This window comes from Somniosus microcephalus, chromosome 15 (genome assembly GCF_052327205.1).
Source record: "Somniosus microcephalus isolate GS21.2 chromosome 15, FLI_Smic_1.0, whole genome shotgun sequence".
Taxonomy (NCBI): Eukaryota; Metazoa; Chordata; class Chondrichthyes; order Squaliformes; family Somniosidae; genus Somniosus; species Somniosus microcephalus.
In genome coordinates, this window is record NC_141001.1 from 54447893 (window position 1) to 54473836 (window position 25944).

Here is a 25944-nt window from a genome sequence, read left to right on the forward strand (position 1 = left end):
TATGAATTTCCCATCACCCAAAATCTGATCCCCATTGCCTTTCCTCACCAGCACTCAGCTTTAGCAATCTCTTCCTCCACATCCCACTTGACACTGACATCCATGCACCCTTACCCATTCCCTCTCTCTCTATGCTCACATTCACATAACTATTCCACCATGCAGCTCTCACACTCCATCTCACTCTGATGCTTTGAAAACAACTGACAACACACAGGGAGGGCCCTTGGTCTTGCAACCTCACTCCATCTTTGTCTCCTTCTAAGTATCTATGCTATGCAATCTCTACACTCACTCCTTCATTCTCACTCAACCTCCACTTGTCTCCCTCATTGCAGGAAAAGAGAGCTCACAACAAAAGAGAGCGAGCCAGGACAGGAGGAGGGACAGCCTCAATAGCCCACCTGACCCCCTGGGAGGAGGCCGTCCTGGAAATTATGGGAATAGAGGTTGATTCGCGCGTGGGGGGCAGACAGAAGGGTGTAACACAGCAAGCTGGTGACAGAAAAGTTTCCCATCTCTCTCTTTGACATTGCATGAGTCGCTGATAATGATTGTGAAGCTGTAACAGATGGACTTATGAGCATCTGCAAAAAGCTATGTGCATGTAGCCTTTGCATCACATCTCTGACTCTTTCCTTTACTCCCCCACAGGACCATCACAAGCATCCGTCCCCCCTAGCCAGGAAGAAAAGGTTGAGCAGCCAGACTCCTCAAAGGAAGCTGCAACCTCTGAGGGTGCAGCGTCAGCAGAATTCAGCGCACCCAGCACCAGCGCAGACACTCACACCTCGGTGGGACCTTCGGGACATAGACTGGTGTTGTCACCTGGTGTATCACAGCTCACAAGTGAGCATCAGCAGATTGTGGAGACAGGGACAGCAGTGGAGAATCCTAGTCGGAGGGTGCAGGACTCTGCCAGCTCAGCTCAGCAGCGTGTCGACCCTCTGCCTCTGGGTCCATCCATAAGATCAGAGGTGATGGAACTCCAGGCACAGATGCAGGAGTCTCTGGCAGGTTTTGTCTCCAGGGTCGCTGCGAGTGTGGAGCGAATGGAGGAGTCCATAGCGAACATGAGCAGAGCCTTTGTGGAGTCATTGGCGCATGAACGCATCACCACGGAAAGGATGGCTACCTCCGTGGAAAGGATTGCTACCTCCGTGGTAAGGCTGGCTACCGTAGAGGAGAGGATGGCTACAACCATGGAGGAGCTTAGTCGCCAGGGTATGGAAAACATGGTCATTGTTCAGAATAAAATGACATCTCTTGAGGAGTGATGGGCATCTATTGAACAGAGAAACCAGACCTTCATGGAAGTCCTTCTGAGTAGAACTGCCATTGCAGATACGGGTCCCCATGGCCCCCGTGATGTGCAGCAAGGTGCTCTCCAGCCACTTGCAGGCGCTGAGGGGGCCCTGACCCATGAGAGGGAGGTTGGTGGCAGACCTCAAGGAAGTGGGGGCTCCTCTCCAAGCGCTCACACTTCCATGCCACTGCAGAGCCCTCGGTCAGAGCCCCACCGGAGTCCACACCCAAGTGAGATAGACGTCCCAACCCCTGCACAGCTGCAGGAGCAGCAGACTGTTGACGAGCCCTCACAGGCTCGCAACCCCAGAGGACGCCCGCCAAAGGTGTCGAGACAGGAGCAGCAGGAAAGTGAGCAAGGGGCCTCCACATCTGCTGAAGCCACAGGGGAGGCACCACGTAGGAGCACGCGTAAGAGGAAGATAAAGCACAAATAGTCACAAGGGTAGTCACTCGGGTGCAATTTTGTGTTTATTGTAAAAATGCCATCACATCGTTATTGAACATAAAAATTCTGATGGCAAATGTTGCAGTTGTGGCGTCTGTCATTTCACTATTGGGACTTCCACATTGAGGCCTTAGGAATACTTGCAACTGTCAGTATGGTGGTCAGAGTGCTAGGAATCCTCTGGTTCTTGGCCATTTTCAAAGCTCTGGTAAGAAGCATCAAGGCAAAAGTGTTTGATTGACTAGGCTAAGCAAATCTGGCCAGGATGAGTGCGTTCATTGCATCCCGGGCAGCAATGTTCTCACGTAATGCTGCCGCTGGTTGATGGGACTCTGCAGGATGTTCGTTTTCGCACTCCTCCTCCTCCTCCTCTTCCTCCTCCTCCTCCACGTCCTCCTCCTCCGAGGAGAATAGGTGAGGAGCCACTTGGTCCTCAGGAATCTGCAAGCCACGACGCTGTGCCATGTTGTGAAGTGCACAGCAAACCACAATGATTCTGGAGACCCTGGCTGCTGAGTACTGTAGGGCTCCACCTGATCTATCCAGGCATCTGAAGCGCATCTTCAGCAAACCGATGGTTTGCTCGATAATGGACCTGGTGGAAATGTGGCTGGAGTTATAGCGCTCCTCAGCTTCATTGGCTGGCCTCCTCAACGGCGTCATTAGCCATGTCCTCAGGGGATAGCCCTTGTCTCCAAGTAGCCATCCATTACGTTGGTCTGGCGGACTGAATAGCGAAGGCACACTGGACTGGCGCAGTATGAAGGAGTCATGGCAACTGCCAGGATACTTGGCACAAACATGCAAAATTTCCTTCTTGTGGTCACACACCAGCTGAACGTTGAGGGAGTGGAAGCCCTTGCGGTTGACAAAAATACCTGGATTGCAATGGGGTGCCCTAAGGGCCACATGTGTGCATTCAACGACGTCCTGCACCCTTGGAAAGCCTGCCAGATGAGCTAATCCAACCGCTCGCGCCGTGACACTTGCTCGATCCTTGGTGAAATGGATGTGATTTTGCATGAGGGCAAAGAGGGCATCAGTTACCTGCGTGATGCAAGTGTGTGCGGCCGCCTGGGAGATGCCGCTGATGTCTGCTGCTGATCCCTGGAATGAGCCTGAGGTAAAAAAGTTGAGTGCGGCGGTGACATTGATGGCCACTGGTAATGCTTGTCCACCTGGTCCTCTGGGCAGCAGGTCTTGCTGTAGCATTGCGCAGATGTCTGTCACTACCTCTCACAAAAGTCAGAGCCGCCTTTGGCACTGCTGCTCAGACATGTTGAGGTAGCTGACCCTGCGTCTGTAGACCCTGTATGGTAGGTATCTCCTGCGCTGACGGGCTTCCAAGCGCTGACCCCTTCTGGCCTGTGCAGCTTCAAGTGGGTGAGCAGCAGCCTGGTGCTCCTGTTGCTGCTGCTGTTGCTGGTGCTGCTGTTGTTCCTGGTTCTGCTGCTGCCGTGGCTGGTACTCGAGCTCCTCTAATGCCCAGATGGGAAGGAAATAAATGGCTCCCATGCTTCTGGTATATGCCTCCGTTGAGGAAGCGCTGAGTGAAGGTGGCGAGAGGGGTTTCCCAGGAGGTCACACTGGAGATGGGTGTGAGGCTCCAACCTTCCACAGGTGTGGTTAAGCCTTCTAAAAGTTGCCCCAGACCTGAGACCACTAATTCCTGCCACCTGCAAATCATAGCTGATCAAATCTCCTCTTTAATGGTTGACCTGCAGTTGATAGTCAGCAATCCAATAGTGCTCCCGCCAGGTTTCACATTCGTGTTTCCCACCAGGCGTGTTTCATGTGGGAAAAGGGTTAAATTCACAAGGGCCTTTCAAAATAGTATTATAGACGCCATTTAGTGGTTGTTAAGGGCCTTAACGACCAGTCCCGCCTGTTGGATGCGGGACGGAGTCGGGACCATCAGACACGACTGAGTTAAAATTGCTTGGAGTCGGGAACCAGGCGGGGGGGGGGGTCCCCCGCCCACCAGTTTTTGCAATTTTAAACCCCCGCACGCCTCCAAGCCCAACTCCACGGCTCAAATCATCTGTCAAACAAGTGTGGTGCATATGCCTTTAAGAAAACCAGCAGAAGAAGGGTCATCAACTGACGTCATCTGACACTGGCTTTCCCTTAATTGACTGACAAGCCCGCAGGGTGGGCTCAACAAGGTCAATCAGGGGAAAATAGTGTCAGCTCATCAGACGTCGCTGGGGTCGAGACTGGAACCCGAAATCCAGCAGTCCCACCTCGAACTCGGCCTTCCAGGTAAGATTCCGCCCTTAGTGTTCTGTTTGAGCTCAAACTGATTTTCAGACCCCATAATTTCCCCTTAGCCAGCTTCCATTTTCATACCATTTGCACGCTTCCACCTCTACCTTAGCCCATCTCCTGCTGAAACCCTCATGCATGTCTTTATCAGCTCCATACTTTGTAACTCCAATGTTCTGCTTGCCCATTCCCCATCATCCCTCTCCATAAACCCCAGCTCATCTAAAACTCTGCTGCTCCTATTATATTCTGTACCAAGTCCCACTCACCAATTACTCTCATCCTCGTTGACCTGTGTTGTCTCCTTGTCCCCCAATGCCTCAAGTTTAACATTCTTATCCTCATGTTTAAATCCTACTGTGGCCTTGCTCCTCCCTATCTCTGTAACCGTCTCCAGCCCTACCCACCTCCCCCCAGTTCCAAACTCGATATTCCTCTAACTTCAGCCTCATGTACATCCCCACTTTCCTTTGACCCATAATTGGAACAGTACCTTTAGCTTACTAAGTCCCACTCTTTGGAAATCCCTCCCTAAGCCCCTCTGATTTTTACCTTTCTCTCCTCCTTTAGTACCTGCCTTAAAACTCATCTCTTTGACCAAGCTTTTGATCACCCCTCCCAAAAACTTGTGTGTCTTTTTCCCTCATGCCTGTATGAAGCACGTTAGGTAATTTTTCAATGTTAAAGGTGCTAATAAATACAAGTTGTAGAGTATTATTGCACCTATCCAAGGCTACACCCATAGCAATGCTAATGAGATAAATTCAGAAATTTGGGAATAATTAGCACATTTCTATTTGATTCTGTCAAATTATCTGAAACCATATCGGAAAATCTAGGTTAGTATATGAGTGAGGGAGAGAGAAAGAGACACAAACCAATGTTTGAGAAAGACAGACAGACAAAGAAAGAGAGATAAACAGAGGAGACACAGATAGGAATAGGATGTGAATGAGTAAAGGGGATTAAGGTGCATGGTTCAAAAACCCATTTTTTCCCCCTCTTGAAGGCTTTTAGTAAGTATGTTAGTTTTAGTAATGAAAGTCTTGAGCTCCTTACACTTAATTTTAACTTTTGTTATGATAATAAGAGGTGTATGTGTAATTTAGTAGAGAAGATTTGATTTTAATAATAAGACTGTAAAATCTCCTATAGGTATGTAAAAAGGAAAAAATTAGCTAAAGTAAATGTGGGTCCCTTATAGGCTGAGACGGGAGAAATTATAATGGGGAATAAGGAAATGGCAGAGAAATTAAACAAATACTTTGGGGGAGAAATTTGGTTACGCCCCGTTTGGGGGCGGTAACCGAATTAGCGCCAGTCATTTAGCGCCCGGCGCGGGAGTACCACCCTGACCGCTAAATTGGGCGTATCGCCCTGGCAAGGAAGCGGAGCACTATCTCAGGCGCTCCACTTCCTCTCGGGGCGGTGTCTGGGGTACAAAGCCTGGTAGTGCCGGAGCACTACGTGGCTGCTCCGCATAGCGCTGTCGAGTTTCATCGCCCCTCCCCTTCCGTAAAAGAGGAGGGACACTGCGCACTCTGCAGGCCATTTGACGGCCTCCACTAGCCCACCAGGGCTGAATTTCGCGGGAGGCGTTAGCAGTACCACGCCCGGGTGCTAGGGGATTTGTGGCCCATTAGCTGGGGGCACTAACGTGAGGCACAAACCAACCCAATTTTTCCCCCCTTTGTGTCTCTCTTCACGGAAGAAAACACAAAAAACTTCCCGGAAATAGTGGGAGACCAAGGCTCTAGCAAGAATGAGGAACTGAAAGAAATTATTATTAGTAAAAAATTAGTACTGGAGAAATTAATGGGACTGAAAGCTAATAAATCCCCTGGACCTGATGGCCTTCATCCTAGGGTTTTGAAAGAGGAGGCTATAGAGATAGTGGATGCATTAGTTGTCATTTTCCAAAATTCCATAGATTCTAGAATGGTTCCTGCGGATTGGAAGGTGGCAAGTGTAACCCTTCTATTTAAGAAAGGAGGGAGAGAGAAAATGGGGAACTACAGACCAGTTAGTCAGACATCAGTAGCAAGGGAAATGCTAGAATCTATTATTAAGGACATGGCAACAGGGGACTTAGAAAATAATAATAGGATTGGGCAGAGTCAACACGGATTTATGAAAGGGAAATCGTGTTTGACAAATCTGTGAGAGTTTTTTGAGGTTGTAACTAGCAGAATAGATAAGGGGGAGCCAGTGGATGTGGTGTATTTGGATTTTCAGAAGGCATTCGATAAGGTGCCACACAAGAGGTTATTAAACAAAATTAGGGCTCATGGGATTGGGGGGTAATATACTAGCATGGATTGAGGATTGGTTAACGGACAGAAAACAGAGAGTAAGAATAATCGGGTCATTTTCGGGTTGGCAGGCTGTAACTAGTGGGGTACCGCAAGGATCAGTGTTTGGGCCTCAGCTATTCACAATCTATATCAATGATTTGGATGAGGGGACCAAATGTAATATATCCAAGTTTTCTGATGATACAAAGCTGGGTGGGAATGTAAGTTGTGAGAAGGATGCAGAGAGGCTTCAAGGGAATATAGACAGGCTAAGAACCAGACTTCACCAATAATCAGGGAAACAATTACATATTCGGGAATAACCACTTCGATATCCCTTCCCTTCCATACAGGCATAACTGCGACAAGCAGACAAATACCAACGGAAAACAGCTCCTGCAGCTCTGTCGAAGCCTGGGTCTGTACATTGTCAATGGTAGGTTCATAGGAGACCTCCTAGGAAGATCGACCTATTGCTCACCTCTTGGCTGCAGCATCGTAGACTATATGATTATGGACTTGGACCCATCCTCTTTCAGAGCATTCACAGTCAAACCACAAACAACACTGTCAGATCACAGTCAAATTACTATGTATCTTAAAAAGACAGAAACAAACAACACAGAAACACAACCCAGTAAATTGTACAACACCAAAAAATCGTACAGATGGGCCAAAAACGACACGGAAAAATACCAGAAAGCAATTAGCAATGAATCAACTCAAGCTCTCTTGGACACCTTTCTGGATAACATATACACTCACAATAAAGAAGGCATAAATCGGGCAGTGAATAACCTAAACAATATTTTTGATAATTTGGCAACAAGGTCAAACTTGAAAGCTAGCAAGAACAAACCCAAAACAAAAAACTATGAAAAATGGTTTGACCCAGATTGCCATAACATGAGGAAAAAACTTAGAAAAATATCAAACCAAAAACACAGACATCCAGAAAACGATGAATTACGCCTTACTTATTGTCAGACACTAACACAATACAGAAACACACTCAGAACCAAAAAAGAGCAATATATTAAGAATACACTCAGCTCCATTGAGGAATCCATTGATTCCAACTGTTTCTGGGACAACTGGAATACATTACACAAAAAACAACACGACGAATTGGCCATTCAAAATGGAGACACATGGGAAAACTACTTTGAAAAATTATACCAGAAAAACACACTAAGGCCAGAGCAACACCAAATATGCAAAAAACTGGAAAAGCTCGAAATGGCCATAAAAGATAACCAAAACCCGCTAGACTCCATAATAACAGAAAAAGAACTTTTTGAAAAACTCAAGGACCTGCAACCAGGAAAAGCTTGCGGGGCAGACGGCATACTAAGCGAGATGATTAAACACACAGACGATAAAATGAAACTGGCTATCCTAAAACTCTTCAACTTGGTTCTGAGTGTCGGTTAATTCCCTGATATCTGGAACAAAGGACTCATAACGCCCATATACAAAAGTGGGGACAAAGTCGACCCAAATAACTATCGAGGCATCTGTGTAAACAGTAACCTGGGGAAGGTATTCTGTAGCATCATAAACAAAAGACTTATAAACTTCCTTGAGGAGCACAATGTCTTGAGTAAAAGCCAAATTGGATTCCTGCCAAACTATAGAACATCAGATCATATCTTCACCCTACAGACCCTAATTGACAAACACGTTCATCAAAACAAAAGCAAAATCTACGCATGCTTTATAGATTTCCAGAAAGCTTTCGAATCCATCTGGCATGACGGTTTATTCCTGAAACTTATCGAAAGCGGGGTAGGGGGAAAAACATATGATGTCATTAAATCAATGTATACAAACAACAAATGTGCAGTTAAAATTGGAGACAAACAAACAAAATACTTCCCACAGGGGCGGGGGGTGACGCAGGGCTCGCCAATCTCACCGACACTCTTTAATATTTACATAAATGAATTGGCAAAACTACTTGAACAATCTACAGCACCCGGCCTCACCCTATATGAATCCAAGGTTAAATTCCTCCTCTATGCAGACGACCTGGTTCTGCTGTCACCAACTAAGGAGGGTCTACAGCAGAACCTGGATCTGCTGGAGTCGTACTGCCAGACTTGGGCCCTGACAATAAATCCCCAAAAAACCAAAGTCCTTGTGTTCCAGCAAAGATCCAGACATCAGGGACCCAAAATAAATTTCACACTAGGAACAACCAAAATTGAACAAACCACTAACTACACATACTTGGGCTTAAAAATCAGTTCTACGGGAAATTTCAAACTGGCTGTGAATGAACTGAAAGAGAAAGCAAGAAGGGCTTTCTATGCCATTAAAAAATCAATCCAAATAGAAATCCCAATTAGCATTTGGCTCAAAATTTTCAAATCAGTAATTGAACCAGTTGCACTCTATGGCAGTGAGGTGTGGGGACCGCTAACACAACAAGAATTTGCAAAATGGGACAAACACCCAATTGAAATCCTACATGCAGAATTCTGTAAAAGTATCCTCCGGACTCAAAGGAAAACCGTAAACAATGCATGCAGGGCAGAACTAGGCCAATATCCATTAATAATCACTATCCAAAAAAGAGCCACCAAATTTTGGAAACACCTAGAAATGAGCAACCCCCAATGCTATCATTACGAAGCCCTGAAATGCCAAGAGAGGACCATAAAGAAGAATACCCTCAGTCAACTAGTCCTGGGACTCAGTGAAGTAACTACTAACACTACTAACAATAACCAGCCCCAGGACAGTGACAGCATAACACAAAGAATTCGACCCAACACAATCGTCACTAAGCAAAAGGAAAAATATCTGTCATATTGGGCAGAAACAACAAAAACCCAAAGCAAACTCAATTGCTACTTGGCCCTAAACAGACAATACAACATGGCTAATTACCTGACCATGGTAAAGGATAGCAAACTGAGAAAAACTTTGACAATGTACAGACTTAGTGAACATAACCTGGCGATCGAAAAAGGTAGACACAGACAGACCCGGCTACCAAGAGAGGACAGGATATGCTCTCACTGCAGTCAGGGAGTGGTGGAGACAGAGATGCACTTCCTCACAGCTTGTAGAAAATATCAGGGCATAAGGGAGAATTTCTACCCAAAATTCACAAAAATATGCCCGGAATTCAGAAATTTGAATGACGACCAAAAACTCCCATACCTACTAGGGAAAGAGAGAAATTGCGTAACACTAGCGGCACACTATGTTACAGCTTGCCATAAACAGAGGGACAACCACTAAATATAAGAAAAGAGTATATATAAATTATATGAAAGTATATTTATACACTCAGGGATATATCTGTTTATACACTGTATGGATAGATCTGTATTTTTGTGAACAAACATGAATGTTTTCCGATGCTTTGGCAACATAAGATGTAACTTGTCATGCCAATAAAGCGATTTGAATTGAATTGAATTGAATTGAGTGGGCAAGAACATGGCAAATGGAATATAATGTGGAGAAATGTGAAGTTATAGAAACATAGAAGATAGGAGCAGGAGTAGGCCATTCGGCCCCTCGAGCCTGCTCCGCCATTCAATGAGATCATGGCTGATCATCCAAATTCAGTACCCTGTCCCTGCTTTCTCCCCATATCCCTTGACCCCTTTAGCCTTAAGAAATATATCCAACTCCTTCTTGAATATATTTAATGAATTGGCCTCTACTGCCTTCTGTGGTAGAGAATTCCACAGGTTCACCACTCTCTGGGTGAGCAAATTCCTCCTCATCTCTGTCCTAAATGGCTTACCCCTTATCCTTAGTCTGTGACCCCTGGTTCTGGACTCCCCGACCATCGGGAACATCCTTCCTGCATCTAGTCTGTCTAGTCCTGTTAGAATTTTATAAGTTTCAATGAGATCCCCTCTTATTCTTCTAAACTCCAGCAATTACAAGCACAATCGACCCAATCTCTCCTCATACGTCATTCCTGCCATCCCAGGTATCAGCCTCGTGAATCTTCGCTGAACTCCTTCCATGGCAAGAACATCCTTCCTCAGATAAGGCGACCAAAACAGCACACAATACTCAAGATGTGGTCTCACCAAGGCCCTGTACAACTGCAGCAAGACATCCTTGTTCCTGTACTCAAACCCTCTCTTTATGAAGGCCAACATACCATTTGCCTTCTTAACTGCCTGCTGCACCTGCATGCTTACCTTCAGCGACTGGTGCACAAGGACGCCCAGGTCTCATTGCATTTTCCCTTCTCCCAATCTATTGCCATTCAGATAATAATCTGCCTTCTTGTTTTTGCCACCAAAGTGGATAACCTCACATTTATCCATGTTATATTGCATCTGCCATGCTTCTGCCCAATCACCCAACCTGTCCAAATCATACTGGAGTTTCTCGGCATCCTCCTCACAGCACACACGCCCACCCAGCTTTGTGTGGTCTGCAAACTTGAAGATATTACATCTAGTTCCCTCGTCCAGATCATTAATATATATTGTGAATAGCTGGGGTCCAAGGATCGATCCCTGCGGTACCCCACTAGTCACTGCCTGCCACTCGGAAAAAGAGCCATTTATTCCAACTCTTTGCTTTCTGTCTGCCAACCAGTTCTCTATCCAAGTCAATACCTTGACCCCAATCCCATGTGCCTTAACTTTACACGCTAATCTCTTATGCGGGACCTTATCGAAAGCCTTTTGAAAGTCCAAATACACCACATCCACTGGTTCTCCCTTATCTATTTTACCAGTTACATCCTCAAAAAATTCCAGTAGATTAGTCAAGCACGATTTACCTTTTGTAAATCCATGTTGACTTTGTCCGATCATGTCACTGTTTTCCAAGTGCTCTGCTATTACATATTTTATAATGGACTCTAGCATTTTCCCCACTACCGATGTCAGGCTTACCGGTCTGTAGTTCCCCGTTTTCTCCCTACAACCTTTTTTGAACAGTGGGGTAACATTAGTTACCCGCCTATCCATGGGTACTGTTCCAGAGTCTATCGAATTTTGGAAGATGGCTAGCAATGCATCTATTATTTCTAGGGCCACTTCCTTAAATACCCTAGGATGTAGATTATCAGGCCCTGGGGATTTATCGGCCTTCAATCCTGTCAATTTCTCCAACACCATTTCCCTACAAATACTGATTTCTATTAGTTCCTCCCTCTCATTAGACCCTATGGCCTAGAAATTCAGTATCGCCACGTTTGGGGCGCTACAGCCGGGCATTCGCTAAATTTAGCGCCCGGCGCAACTTAGCGCCTCCTTCGCCAAAATTGAGTTGCATCACCCCAAGAGGTTGCTGCTGCGCTAAAGCAGGCAATGCACGACTATCATAAGGCGCTAAGCCGGCGAGCCGAGGCGCTAACACCGAGGGCGGGCGCAGCGCAGGTGCGGCGAGTTTCTGAATGAAGGCAGACACGGTGGCGCCGGTCAGCTCTTAAAGGGGGAAGGTCGACTTGTTTGGCTGCCATGCCCTGCACACTGCAGCCCTGAAGCAAGGCCTGACCATTGCTGGTTCATCAGTTCTACGCCCTGGACCATGGGGAAGCCCGCTATTCTTCCAAATCCCATTGCACGCTCTTGCTGCTTGTCCAGGGTCACGGGGAAGGAGATGTACTGACGTCTCCTTCTGAAAAGGGCATTGGTCACCTGGCGGATGCAGCAATGTACCGCGAACTGGGAGATGTTGGCAATGTCCCCAGTAGCGGATTGGAAGGAGCCGGTGGCATAGAAGTTGAGAGCCACCGTCACCTTCACTGCCACCGACAGAGACGTCCTGCTCCTCAGCTGTGGCTGCAGATCTCTGCGAAGCAGGTGGCAGATCTCAGTGACCACCTCCCTTCTGAATCGCAGCCTCCGAACACACTGCTCCTCAGACATGTTCAGATATGAGAACTGCTGGCGGTATACCCTGGGTGGGTAAGGCCTCCTGTGCCGACGCCTGTTGGCCCTTCTCCATCTGGCCATGACTGGCACTCTCTCATGGCATCTCTGATCCCTTTGAATGCAATGCAGAAAGCCAACGTTTCCACACATTGCAGCCCCTATTATATGTGGCGACTCAAGGCTATGGCATTGAAAGTTAAATCCAAGTGCAAAGCTCTGGCCTGAAGCCAGAAGTACCTGTGCCGAGCGCTGAGTCAAAGCAGAAAGCTCTCTGCCTTTGTCTCTCTCCAAATATCCATCTCTCACACAGAAGGATTGTCACAAAATGGCTGCTACTTATAATGCAGGAGGAGTCCCCTTTAAATAGCGCCCCCCGTGCCCCGCAGTGACTGGGAACCGTTCCCCTCTACCAGTCGCTGGGGGCGCCAGGCGCAAAGAAGGGCGGCGCCACTGAAGTACCGGTTCGGGGCGCACCAAGGGCGTTGCACCATGAAATGACGTCACGATCTGCGCGCGCAGCTGAGCGGGCGCTGCGGTTTTGCGCCACTGCTAAATCTTGAGTGAAGTTCGCGAGAGGCGCAGATCACGTTGCGCCCGGGCGCTAGCCGCTTAGCGCCCCACTTCTCCTCCTCCTAAGGCGCTAGCGGCTGGTGCTAACAACTGAATTTCTAGGCCTATGTTCCCTGACATCTCTGGGAGGTTATTTCTCTCCTCCTTTGTGAAGACAGAACCAAAGTATGTATTTAATTGGTCGGCCATTTCTTTGTTCCCCATTATAAATTCCCCTGATTCTGACCGCAAGGGACTTACGCTTAACTTCACCAATCTTTTTCTCTTCACATATCTATAAAAGCTTTTACAGTCAGTTTTATGTTCCCTGAAAGCTTACTCTCATACTCTATTTTCCCCCTCTTAATTAATCCCTTTGTCCTCCTTTGTTGAATTCTAAACTGCTCCCAATCCTCAGGTTTACTGCTTTTTCTGGCCAATTTATATGTCCTCTCCTTGACTCTTATGCTATCTCTAATTTCCCTTGTTAGCCATGGTTGAGTCACCTTTTTTGTTTTATTTTTATGCCAAACTGGGATGAACAAATTCTGTAGTTCATCCCTGCGATCTTTGAATGTTTGCCATTGCCTATCCACCGTCAACCCTTTGAGTGACATTCCCCAATCAATCCTACCCAACTCGCGCCTCATACCATGGTAGTTTCCTTTATTTACATTCAGGACCCTAGTCTCTGAGTCAACTACTTCACTCTCCATCTTAATGAAGAATTCTATCATATTATGATTGCTCCGACCCAAGGGGCCTCGCACAACAAGATTGCTAATTATTCCTTTCTCATTACATAATACCCAGTCTAAGATGGCCTGATTATCCACTTGGTAGGAAAAATAGAAAAGCGAGTATTTTTTAAATGGTGAGAGATTGCGAAATGTTATAAGAACATAAGAACATAAGAAATAGTGGCAGGAGTAGGCCAATCGGCCCCTCGAGCCTGCTCCGCCATTCAATAAGATCATGGCTGATCTGATCCTAACCGCCAATCTACTATCACAGAACCATCTCCTGAATCTAACAGAATTAGACACACGAAATAGGAGCAGGATCAGGCTACATGGCCCCTGGGCCCGCTCTGCTACCCACAGGGCCATGTCCGATCCGAACCTAGACTCATGTCCAAATTCCTGCCCGCTCCCCGTAACCCTTAATTCCCTTTACTTCTAGGAAACTGTCTATTTCTGTTTTAAATTTATGTAATGATGTAGCTTCTACAGCTTTTTGGGGCAGCATATTCCATGGACCTACCACCCTCTGAGTGAAGTAGTTCCTCCTCATCTCAGTTTTGAAAGAGCAGCCCCTTATTCTAAGACTATGCCCCCTAGTTCTAGTTTCACCCATCATCGGGAACATCCTCCCCGCATCCACCCGATCCAATCCCTTCACAATCTTATATGTTTCAATAAGATCGCCTCTCATTCTTCTGAACTCCAATGAGTAGAGTCCCAATCTACTCAACCTCTCCTCATATGTCCATCCCCTCATCCCCGGGATTAACCGAGTGAACCTTCTTTGTACTGACTCGAGAGCAAGTATGTATTTTCTTAAGCATGGACACCAAAACTGTATGCAGTATTCCAGGTGCGGTCTCACCAATACATTGTACAACTGAAGCAGTACCTCCCTATTTTTATATTCTATCCCCCTAGCAATGAAAGCCAACATTCCATTGGCCTTCTTAATCACTTGCTGCACCTGCATACTAACCTTTTGAGTTTCGTGCACCAGGACCCCCAGATCCCTTTGTACTTCAGTACTTTCCAGTTTCTTGCCATTAAGATAATAACTTGCTCTATGATTTTTCCTGCCAAAGTGCATAACCTCACACTTTCCAGTGTTGTATTCCATCTGCCAAATCTCTGCCAACTTACTTAGCCTGTCTATGTCCCCTTGCAGGTTTTTTATGTCCTCCTCACTCACTACTTTCCCTCCCATCTTAGTATCATCTGCAAACTTTGATATGTTACACTTGGTCCCCTCCTCCAAATCGTTAATATAGATTGTAAAGAGTTGGGGACCCAGCACTGACCCCTGCGGAACATCACTAGTTACTGATTGCCAGTCTGAGAATGAACCATTTATCCCAACTCTCTGCCTTCTGTTAGATAGCCAATCCTCTATCCATGCCAGAATATTACCCCCAATCCCGTGATTTTTTATCTTAAGCAATAATCTTTTGTGTGGCACCTTGTCAAATGCCTTTTGGAAGTCTAAATACACTACGTCCACTGGTTCCCCTTTATCCACCCTATATGTTACTTCCTCAAAGAACTCCAGCAAATTTGTCAAACATGACTTCCCCTTCATAAAGCCATGCTGAGATTGTCCTATTAAATTATGATTATCCAAATGTCCTGTTACTGTCTCCTTAATAATGGACTCCAAAATTTTACCTATCACAGATGTTAGGCTAACCGGTCTATAGTTTCCAGCCTTCTGTCTACTGCCCTTTTTAAATAAGGGTGTTACATTAGCAGTTTTCCAGTCTGCCGGGACCTTTGCTGAGTCCAGGGAGTTTTGGAAAATTATTACCAATGCATCCACAATCCCTACCGCCACTTCCCTCAAGACCCTGGGATGTAAGCCATCAGGTCCAGGTGATTTATCCGCCTTGAGTCCCATTATTTTACCGAGTACCACTTCCTTAGTGATTTTGATCATGTTTAGCTCCTCCCCCTCTATAGCCCCCTGTTTGTCCAGTGTTGGGATATTCTTAGTGTCCTCTACTGTAAAGACTGATACAAAATATTCATTCAGTGTTTTTGCCATCTCCATATTTCCCACCATTAATTTCCCGGTCGCATCCTCTAAGGGACCAACATTTACTTTAGCCACCCTTTTTCTTTTTATATAACTATAAAAACTCTTACTATCTGTTTTTATATTTTTTGCTAATTTACTTTCATAATCTATCTTCCCTTTCTTAATCAATCTTTTTGTTATTTTTTGCTGTCTTTTAAAGTTTTCCCAATCCTCTATCCTCCCACTAGATTTGGCTACCTTATATGCCCTTGTTTTTAGTCGAATACTATTCTTAATTTCTTTACTTAGCCACGGATGGCTGTCTTTTCTTTTACACCCTTTTCTTCTCAGTGGTGTTCAGAGGGACCTGGGTGTCCTTGTACACGAATCACTGAAATTTAACATGCAGGTACAGCAAGCAATTAGGAAAGCAAATGGTATGTTAGCCTTTATTACAAGAGGATTTGAGTATAAGAGTAAATACGTCTTACTGCAATTATATAGGGCCCTGGTGAGACCACATCTGGAGTATTCTGTACATTTTTGGTCTCCTTACCTAAGGAAGGATATACTTGCCATAGAGGGAGTGCAACAAAGGTTCACAAGATTGATTCCTGGGATGGGGGGATTGTCCTATGAGGAGCGATTGAGTAGACTAGGCCTATACTCTCTAGAGTTTAGAAGAATGAGAGTTGATCTCATTGAAACATACAAAATTCTTACAGGACTTGACAGGGTAGCTGCAGGGAGGATGTTTCCCCTAGCTGGGAAGTCTAGAGCCAGGGGTCACAGTCTTAGAATAAGGGGTCGGCCATTAAAGACTGAGATGAGGAGAATTTTTTTCACTCAGAGGGTGGTGAATTTTTGGAATTCTCGACCCCAGAGGGCTGTGGAGGCTCAGTCGTTGAGTATAATCAAGACAGAGATTGATAGATTTTTGAATATTAAGAGAATCAAGGGATATTGGGATAGTGCAGGAAAAGGGAGATGAGGTAGAATATCAGCCATGATCTTATTGAATGGCAGAGCAGGCTCGTTGGGCCAAATGGCCTACTCCTGCTCCTATTTCTTAAGTTCATATGTTCTAATATTATAAATTTATACTTTGGTCTTGTTTGAAGCCAGGATGTGACCAAAATGTGTTAAGCAGTTTGCAGCAGGAGACAACGGATATTTTAAACCACTGCATCTGTTAACTCCCTGTGTGCAGCACCCTGGAGATCAATTAATAATTAACATTAATGCTGGCATATGAACTTTCTGCACTCTTTGTTGGTTAACATACAATGCTCAAGAACCCCAAGGACATTGTGAACCAGTGCCAGGAGAGTCAAAAGTTGGCCTGTTAATTGTTTTGTGCAAATTGAATTAATTGCAAACTAAAGCCTGAATGAGCAAGTTGGGTTTATTTTTCACGAGGATTTCCCTTTGAGCTTAATTTAATATTGCTTATTAGGTGCAATCATTCCTGTGCACACTAACTAAGCACTATAGGTTCCTGACTAACACAAAAAGAAAATACTGCAGATGCTGGAAATCTGAAATAAAAACAGAAAATGCTGGAGATACTCAGCAGGCCAGGCAGCATCTGTGAAGAGAGAAACAGAGTTAACGTTTCAGGTCGATGACTTTTCATCAGAACTGGAAAAAAGCAGGAAATGGAACAGATTTTTAAACAAGTGAAGAGGCTGGGAAATGGGGAGGGGATGAAAGAACAAAAGGGAAGGCCTGTGATAGGATAGAAGGCAGGAGAGATTAAGAGACATTGAGAGACATTAAGAGATATTCAAGGCAAAAGGAGATGGTAATGGGACAGGTTAAGAAACAAAAGATGGCTCTAGATGAAGTGTAAATTGCGCTGGTAGAATGGAACACAGCTGCCATGTGGGAGAGAAGAACAGAACAAAAGTGTGGATAAAAAAAATATATATGATAGGGACCGGGGTTATGATCTGAAATTGTTGAACTCTATGTTGAGTCCAGAAGGCTGTAAAGTGCCTAATCGAAAAATGAGGTGCTGTTCCTCGAGCTTACGCTGAGCTTCTGTGGAACAATGCAAGAGGCCGAGGATGGTGAGGTCTGAGTGCGAGTGGAGCGGTGAATTAAAGTGACAGGTGACCAGAAGCTCGGGGTCCCCCTTACGGACTGAAGTGGTCACCCAATCTGCATTTGGTCTCCCCAATGTAGAGGAGACCACATCGTGAGCAACGAATACAGTATACTAAATTGCAAGAAGTACAAGTAAATCGCTGTTTCACCTGGAAGGCGTGTTTGGGGCCCTGGACAGTGGGAAGGGGGGAGGTATAAGGGCATGTGTTGCATCTCCTGCGCTTGCACGGGAAGGTGCCGGGCGAAGGGGAAGGGGTGTTGGGGGTGATAGAGGAGTGGACTAGGGTGTCACGGAGGGAGCGGTCCCTACGGAATGCTGAAAGGGGAGGTGAGGGGAAGATGCGTTTGGTGGTGGGATCATGCTGGAGGTGACGGAAATGGCGGAGCATGATCCGTTGAATGTGGAGGCTGGTGGGGTGAAAGGTGAGGACAAGGGGAACTCTATCGTGGTTCTGGGAGGGAGGGGCAGGGGTGAGGGCAGAAGTGCGGGAGATAGAACGGACACGGTTAAGTACCGTGCCAACCACTGTAGAGGGGAATCCTCGGTTGAGTAAAAAGGAAGACATGTCGGAAGCACTGGTTTGGAGGGTGGCATCGTCAGAGCAGATGCGGTGGAGACGGAGAAACTGGGAGAATGGAATAGAGTCCTTACAGGAGGCGGTGTGTGAGGAAGTGTAGTCCAGGTAGCTATGGGAGTCAGTGGGCTTGTAGTGAATGTTTGTCAAAAACCTATCCCCAGAGATGAAGACAGAGAAGTCAAGGAAGGGAAGGGAAGACTCAGAGATGGACCATGTGAAGGTGAGGGAAGGGTGGAAATTGGAAGCAAAGTGAATGAAATTATCTAGTTCAGGGCGAGAGCAGGAAACGGCACCGATGCAGTCATCAATGTACCAAAATAAGAGGTGAGGGAGGGGACCTGAGTAAGACTGGAACAAAGAGTGTTCCACATATCCCACGAAAAGACAGGCATAGCTAGGACCCATGCATGTTCCCATAGCAACATCTTTGATTTGGAGGAAGTGAGTGGAGTCAAAGGAGAAGTTGTTCAATGTGAGAACAAGTTCAGCCAAGCGGAGGAGGGTGGTGGTGGATGGGGACTGTTTGGGCCTCTGTTCAAGGAAGAAGCGGAGCGCTCTCAGGCCAGCCTGGTGGGGGATGGAGGTATAGAAGGATTGTACGTCCATAGTGAAAAGGAGGCGGTTGGGGCCAGGAAACTGGAAACTGTTAAAGTGGCGGAGGGCGTCGGAAGAGTCGTGGATGTAGGTGGGAAGAGACTGGACAAAGGGAGAAAAAATAGAGTCGAGATAGGAAGAGATAAGTTCCGTGGGGCAAGAATGGGCTGAAACGATGGGTCTACCAGGGCAGTCCTGTTTGTGGATCTTGGGAAGGAGGTCGAAGCGGGCTGTGCGGGGTTGGGGAACTATGAGGTTGGTGGCTGCGGGGGGAAGATCTCTAGAGGAGATGAGGTCAGTGACAGTCTTGGAAATGGTGGCTTGATGTTCAGTAGTGGGGTCATGGTCCAGGCGGAGGTAGGAGGAGGTGTCGGAGAGTTGGCGTTCAGCTTCCACTAGGTAGAGGTCGGTTCGCCAAACAACAACAGCACCATGCTTGTCAGCAGGTTTAATGATAATGTCCGGGTTGGATCTGAGAGATTGGAGTGCTGCAAGTTCAGAGGGAGGTAGATTGGAGTGAGTGAGGGGAGCAGAGAAATGGAGACGGCCGATGTCATGCCGGCAGTTTGCAATGAAAAGATCTAGAGAGGGTAAGAGGCCAGAGGGAGGGGTCCAGGTAGGACGAGAATTCTGAAAGCGGGAAAAAGGGACATCCATGGGGGGGGAAGACTCCTGGCCAAAGAAGTAGGCACAGAGACGAAGGCGGCGGAAAAAGAGCTCAGCATCGTGCCGAGCTCGAAATTCATTGAGGTGGGGGCGTAAGGGGATGAAGCGCAGGCCTTTGCTAAGGACTGATCATTGGGGGTCAGAGAGGGGAAGGTCAGAGGGGATAGTGAAAACGCGGCAGGGGGTGAGATTGGGAGAAGGGATGGGGTCAGATGAAAGTGAAGGGGAAGAAGTTTCCGGAGGGGCGTTGTTGTCCAAAAGTTGTTGAAGCTTGCGATCCTTGACACCTGAAAGAAAGAAAAAAAGGTTTTCGTTAAAGTGCCGGATGAGGCAAAGGATGAAATGGAACTGCGGACCAGGACAGCTTTGAGGTAGAGTGTGTCGGTGCTGCTGAAGAGAGAGAGGTCGAGAGTGTTCATGTAGCGTCGCATGGCATTCAGCATGGATCTCAGAATACGGCGAGAGCAGTGGTTCGAGGAACGCTCAATATCTTGGAGATATCTGCAGTCCTGGGTGGATCCAAAACACGAAGGGTGGAATTTCAGTTGGACTCCACGTGGAGTAAGTTGGAGCCAGAGACAGTTGCTGAGGAAAGATATGTGGCTGTGAAAGCGAGTTTTGGTAGATACCTGATCAAACATGAGAAGGGAGACAGAAAGCAATGAAGATGAACAAGGTAAAAGAGACAAACAGAACTCCCGTCGGAGAGAAGAGCAGAACTTCTTCAAGGTGGGCATTCCTGGAAGAGAGGTGGCAGTGAATTAAACACTAATACAAAAAGAAAATACTGCAGATGCTGGAAATCTGAAATAAAAACAGAAAATGCTGGAGATACTCAGCAGGTCAGGCAGCATCTGTGAAGAGAGAAACAGAGTTAACGTTTCAGGTCGATGACCTTTCATCAGAACTGGAAAAACAGGAAATGGAACAGATTTTTAAGCAAGTGTAGTGGCTGGGAAATGGGGGAGGGGATGAAAGAACAAAAGGGAAGGCCTGTGATAGGATAGAAGGCAGGAGAGATTAAGAGACATTGAGAGACATTAAGAGATATTCAAGGCAAAAGGAGATGGTAATGGGACAGGTTAAGAAACAAAGGATGGCTCTAGGTGAAGTGTAAATTGCGCTGGTAGAATGGAACACAGCTGCCAGGTGGGAGAGAAGAACAGAACAAAAGTGTGGATAAAAAAATATATATATGATAGGGACCGGGGTTATGATCTGAAATTGTTAAACTCTATAGCTGACTAACACAGCTATATCTGATTCGTTAACTGTACAATGATTGACTAGTGTATGACAGCCTCATGACTCAGTTATATCTGACTTCTTTGCTAAAACTCTTGTGGGACATGCTAATGATTAGAAGCTAAATATAGCTTGTTAGTTCTGATCAATACCATGCCCAATGATGGAATACAGTGGAGCAGCCTTATGACTAATATAACCATATCCAGCTTCTTAGCTTTACTCATTATTTCATGTAGTGATCAATAACTGTAGGATTGAATCTTAGCCAACAGATATACCCACCTTGGCACCCATAACCCTTCCTTTACACATAATGCACTATAGGTCAGGTTTATAAATACACTCATCCTGTTACCTATAAATACAGGTATTCTGGCACACTGAAAACTATGGAATAGGCCCATGACTAACCAGTTCCATACACTTTGACATGAATCAATTGAGCGGCCTATGGGTGGCACTGTCCAGGGAGAGTATAAATACTCGACCACAGGCCCAGCTTGCGCAGGACATTCTTAACAGGAACTAGTGAAGGACACAACTAGACCTCCATGTTGTAAAACAGTTGATTAAAGCTTGTTTAACGCTTAGACCAAGTGCCTAGTAGTTTTCCTACGTCACACTTAACATTGATAAAAATAGCAGACATGAGGCTAGATTCTGAAACACATCTGCAATATTTTGTCATTTTAATTACTCAACTAGTTACTAACCACAATTAGTTTTGTTGCAACCTTTATTTGAATATTACCTTCTGCTCAGATATGACAATTTTTGTCCTGTTGTTTGCCAATTGGATCACTGTTGGTGAATAGCATTCAAGGTATTTACAGGTGATGGGTGTATCTGGGCAATGTAAAACAAGTATCAATAAGATAAATCAGGTGTTAGGCTGAACCCGGAAAGCACTGGATTACAAGTCAGAATAGTTTAAACTGACAGTATACAAATCACAAATAAGACCATTTCAGGCATGTTTGAACATCCACTTCAAAGGGAATATAGAAATATTAGGAAGTATTCAGAGAAGAGTGACCATACCAATACCAGGCCGTAGGAGACCATGGCTGCAAATCCATAAGTCCCAGTCTCTGCCACAACAAAGGCCGGCTGGCAAATTGCATCCTTGACCCTATCCAAATTCCTGGGGTATGGGTCATTTGATGAACTATACCATTTGTGGCACAGCTGGGGCACCCACTAAGCGATGGGATGAAATGTTGTTGCGGAGCCGTGTCGCAAGGTCGGAGTGATTGGTGCCGGACAAGGATGTTCCCAATGCTTGGAAAAGTACCCCATTTCCAAAATGATCAGTTCCATTATGGCACGCAATCATTCCCCGAATGCGTTAAGATAACCAGCCCAGTATTCCAGGACTATATCCTGGAAGATGTGGGCTCCAGAATACTAGGATACCTGCTTGATTGCAGGCATGCATTGCATTAGGGACAATGGCGACAGATCAGGTGGGAATTCCGGTGTAGGACATCATGCAGCTAGTTCTGCCTTTTTCAGTCACATCTGCATGGAAAGGGATGTCTACGAGAAGTGTCCACCTCACTTTCAGCAGAGACACCAGAAAATGCCAAATGGGGTGGTAGAACATAACATTTCCACCCTGTCTTATGCCGAAATGGAAGTGGATGAAGTGATAATCTAGTTTTACTAGAGAAAAGATTAAGGGGGAGAAATTGGGTTGCTTTGTGCCTCTCGTTAGCGCCCCCAGGGGGTGCTAATGGGGTGTAAATGCCCTAGCACCTGGGCGCGACACCACTAATGCCTCCTGCGAAATTCAGCAGGAGGTTAGCGGCGGTGGTAGCCGGTAGCGCCCTGCTCCGCTTCGCTGGCGATGATGACGTCATTGCCGTGCCCAGCGCCCAATTTGTGCCCCGGCCGCAAACTTCCCTTGTACCCCCTGAACTATCGCTGGCCGATGGAACCGACAGGATTATCAGGGGGTGGTTTTGCAGTGGCGGCGCTACTTAAAGGGCAGGTGTTGGGCGGCGATTTTTATTTTAGCCGACTGCCAGCACCTGTTCACCTTTAACATTTCTATGCGGGGTGCCGGCCGCGATTGCTCAACCTGGCACTCCTCTTGAGTGCTGGGCTGTTTTCACGGCACCCTGCTCCCCGGTGGTCTGGCAAGGCCCTGGGGCGTGCAGCGCTAGGCCCCTCCCCTTTAATCAGGGGAGGAGGCCTGCAATGACACAGTGCTATATACAATCGTGCGTGGCACAGCGGCACGTAGCTCGTGACATTGAGTAGTAGCACCCCAAGAAGGAGGTGGAGCGCTTCCAGTAGCACGCCACCTCCTTCTTGGGGTGCTACTACTGAATTTACGGGGGAAGGATGCTAACTTTTTCGGGGTGCTAAAATTAGCGCCCCATCAAAGTAATGGGCGCTACCCAATTTTCCCCCCCTAAGAACCTTAATACAGGTCTTTAAAGTAATGAACGGTGTACATAAAGTTGAAGCAAGAAAACTGGTTTACTTAAACAATGAACTTAGGACTAGAAGACACAAGAATAAAATTCAAACACCTCAAGCAAGGTTAATATTAGAAAAAGCATTCTCTCACAGAATGGAGGACATGTGGAATAGATTCCCAGACACCTGATTTAGGGTCAGTTGAAACCTGTAAGAGGGAGTTAGATAAATATCTGTCGAAAAGGATTAAGGATTACAGAGATAGTAAGATCATTGCTTCAGTGGAGATGGGAGAATTCAACAGCAAATTCTGCAGACTTCACTAGTATGGTAGTAACCTACAAAATATTTGGTACACCTCACATAAATGCCATGTGTTTGCCAAGAACCAAACAATGTTTGAATAGTTAGATTAAAACAGTGTGATGAAATATATTCCATTCATCACTGCCTGTGACTGTGGTCGGTTTCAGTGTCATTTCCCTTCCCCCAGTCCTCATTGTATTATGTATTGGAATGTGCTGGAATGTGCTGTGTGTAGGGCTCCGCCCATACCTGGCCCCTTTTGTAAGCTGGCTCAGTGTGGCCTCAGCCTCCAGAAGGAAGACATCTCTCTCTTTTACGTGTTACTTTCTAAGTTAATAAAAGCCTTATTTTGTTTCGCTAACATCGAGTCTCGGAACTTATTGAGGCACATCAAACAGTAACAACTGAACAGCAAACACGTAGCAATTACCTAATGTCAATAGTTTGGGAGAAGCAGGGATGTATGACTCCATGGAGGTAATTTTCACCTAACTTGTTGGGTGAGAAACCCATGGCATTGAGTGCTTTTACATCCACCCAATATTACTCATCATTGATTTCAATGGAGAGTAAATTCGGGCGGGGTGTAAACCCAACATTGCAACCGATCCCATCAGTTTCCCAACGGATGGGTTACATTAACATTGCCGCCCTTAACTTAATGATTCCCAGCAGTGGCCTGAAAACAACAGCAGCAGTAATGTAATTGAAATTGCTATCTTCCTACATCAGTACATTGCATTTTGTTGGTGATTACAGGCTAATTAATTCAGTTAAAAACTAGTGGGTTGGTTGCATCATAATCAGATAACTCAAACTTTTTATTTGACAGGGATATCAAACTCAGAAGGAAAAAAAATTGACAGTAGATTAAAGAAACCATGGTCCTGAAATTCTGGGGTCTGGAGAAGCATAATTAGGGCAGAGCAACCCATGGGGGGGGGGGGGGGCGGTGGAGGGGGCACAATTTAGGGCAGAACTGCTGCCAATACTGTCATGGATAGATGTATGTGCGACAGGTAGATTGGTGAGGACGAGGTCAAGTAGGTTTTTCCCTCGGGTTGGTTCACTCACCACCAACCGCAGGGCCAGACTGGCAGTTATGTCCTTCAGGACACGGCCAGCTCGGTCAGTAGTGGTGCTACCGAGCCACTCTTGGTGATGGACATTGAAGTTCCCCACCCAGAGTACATTCTGTGCCCTTCCTACCATCAGTGCTGCTTCCAAGTGGTGTTCAACATGGAGGAGTACTAATTCATCAGCTGAGGGAGGGTGATAGGTGGTAATCAGCAGGAACTTTCCTTGCCCATGCTTGACCTGATGCCATGAGACTTCATAAGGTCCGGAGTCAATGTTGAGGACTCCCAGGGCCACTTCTTCCCGACTGTATACCACTGTGCCGCCACCCCTGGTGTGTCTGTCCTGCCGGTGGGGCAGGATATACTCAGGGATGGTGATGGAGGAGTCTGGGACATTGGCTGAAAGGTATAATTCTGTGAGTATGACTATGTCAGGCTGTTGCTTGACTAGTCTGTGGGACAGCTCTCCCAATTTTGGCACAAGTTCCCAGATGTTGGTGAGGAGGACTTTGCAGGGTCGACAGGGCTGGGTGTGCCGTTGTCGTATCCAAAGCCTAGGTCGATGCCGGGTGGTCAGTCCGGTTTTATTCTTATTATTGCTTTTTGTAGCAGTTTGTTACAACTGAGTGGCTTGCTAGGCCATTTCAGAGGGCAGTTAAGAGTCAACCACATTGCTGTGGGTCTGGAGTCACATATAGGCCAGATGGGGTAAGGACAGCAGATTTCCTTCCCTAAAGAACATTAGTGAACCAGATGGGTTTTTACGACAATCCAGTAGTTTCATGGTCACCATTACTGATACTAGCTTTTTGTTTCAGATTTACGATAACCAACTTTTCAATTCCCCAGCTGCCGTGGTGGGATTTGAACTCTAGTCTCCAGATCATTAGTCCAGGCCTCTGGTTACTAGTCCAGTAACATAACCACTATGCTACCAAATATCAAAAGCTATAGTTTTCAATTAAGTGTCACTATCAATAAAAAACAGTCTCCAAAGGCACGGGAACTACCAGGTATAGGCCAGGGTCTGTTACCAGTCCCTGATTTTCGTCCCATTCATTTTAATGGACAGAGAAAGCCCAAGCTAGAGAGAGCACAGCAGAAAACAAAGTATAATGTTTACACATGTATAGCAAGACTTCTCACCCAGTGGGCTGGCCCCCATCTTTATGGCGATCACCTGTGATACTTGGTAAATAATCCAACTTGTCAAGGGTGACTCATCCCCTTTTGAAAGGGCTCATACTACATTCCGGTGTGCATCATTTTTATGCAAACGTTAACTTGGAACCTGGACCTGGAACTCGCTGCCGACGGAAGTGGTGGAAGCGGAGACACTCAATGTTTTCAAGGGGAGACTGGATAGGCACTTGAGGGAAATAAACTTGCAGGGCTACGGGGATAGAGCGGGGGAATGGGACTGATGGATTGCTCTGCAGAGAGCCGGCACGG

General features: G+C 46.2%; 1 protein-coding gene across 1 annotated transcript in view; it reads right to left on the minus strand.

Annotated features, from left to right (window-relative positions):
• syt8 (synaptotagmin VIII) overlaps window positions 1-25944 on the minus strand; it is a 150314-nt gene that overhangs the window by 57213 nt on the left and 67157 nt on the right. The window lies entirely within an intron of this gene.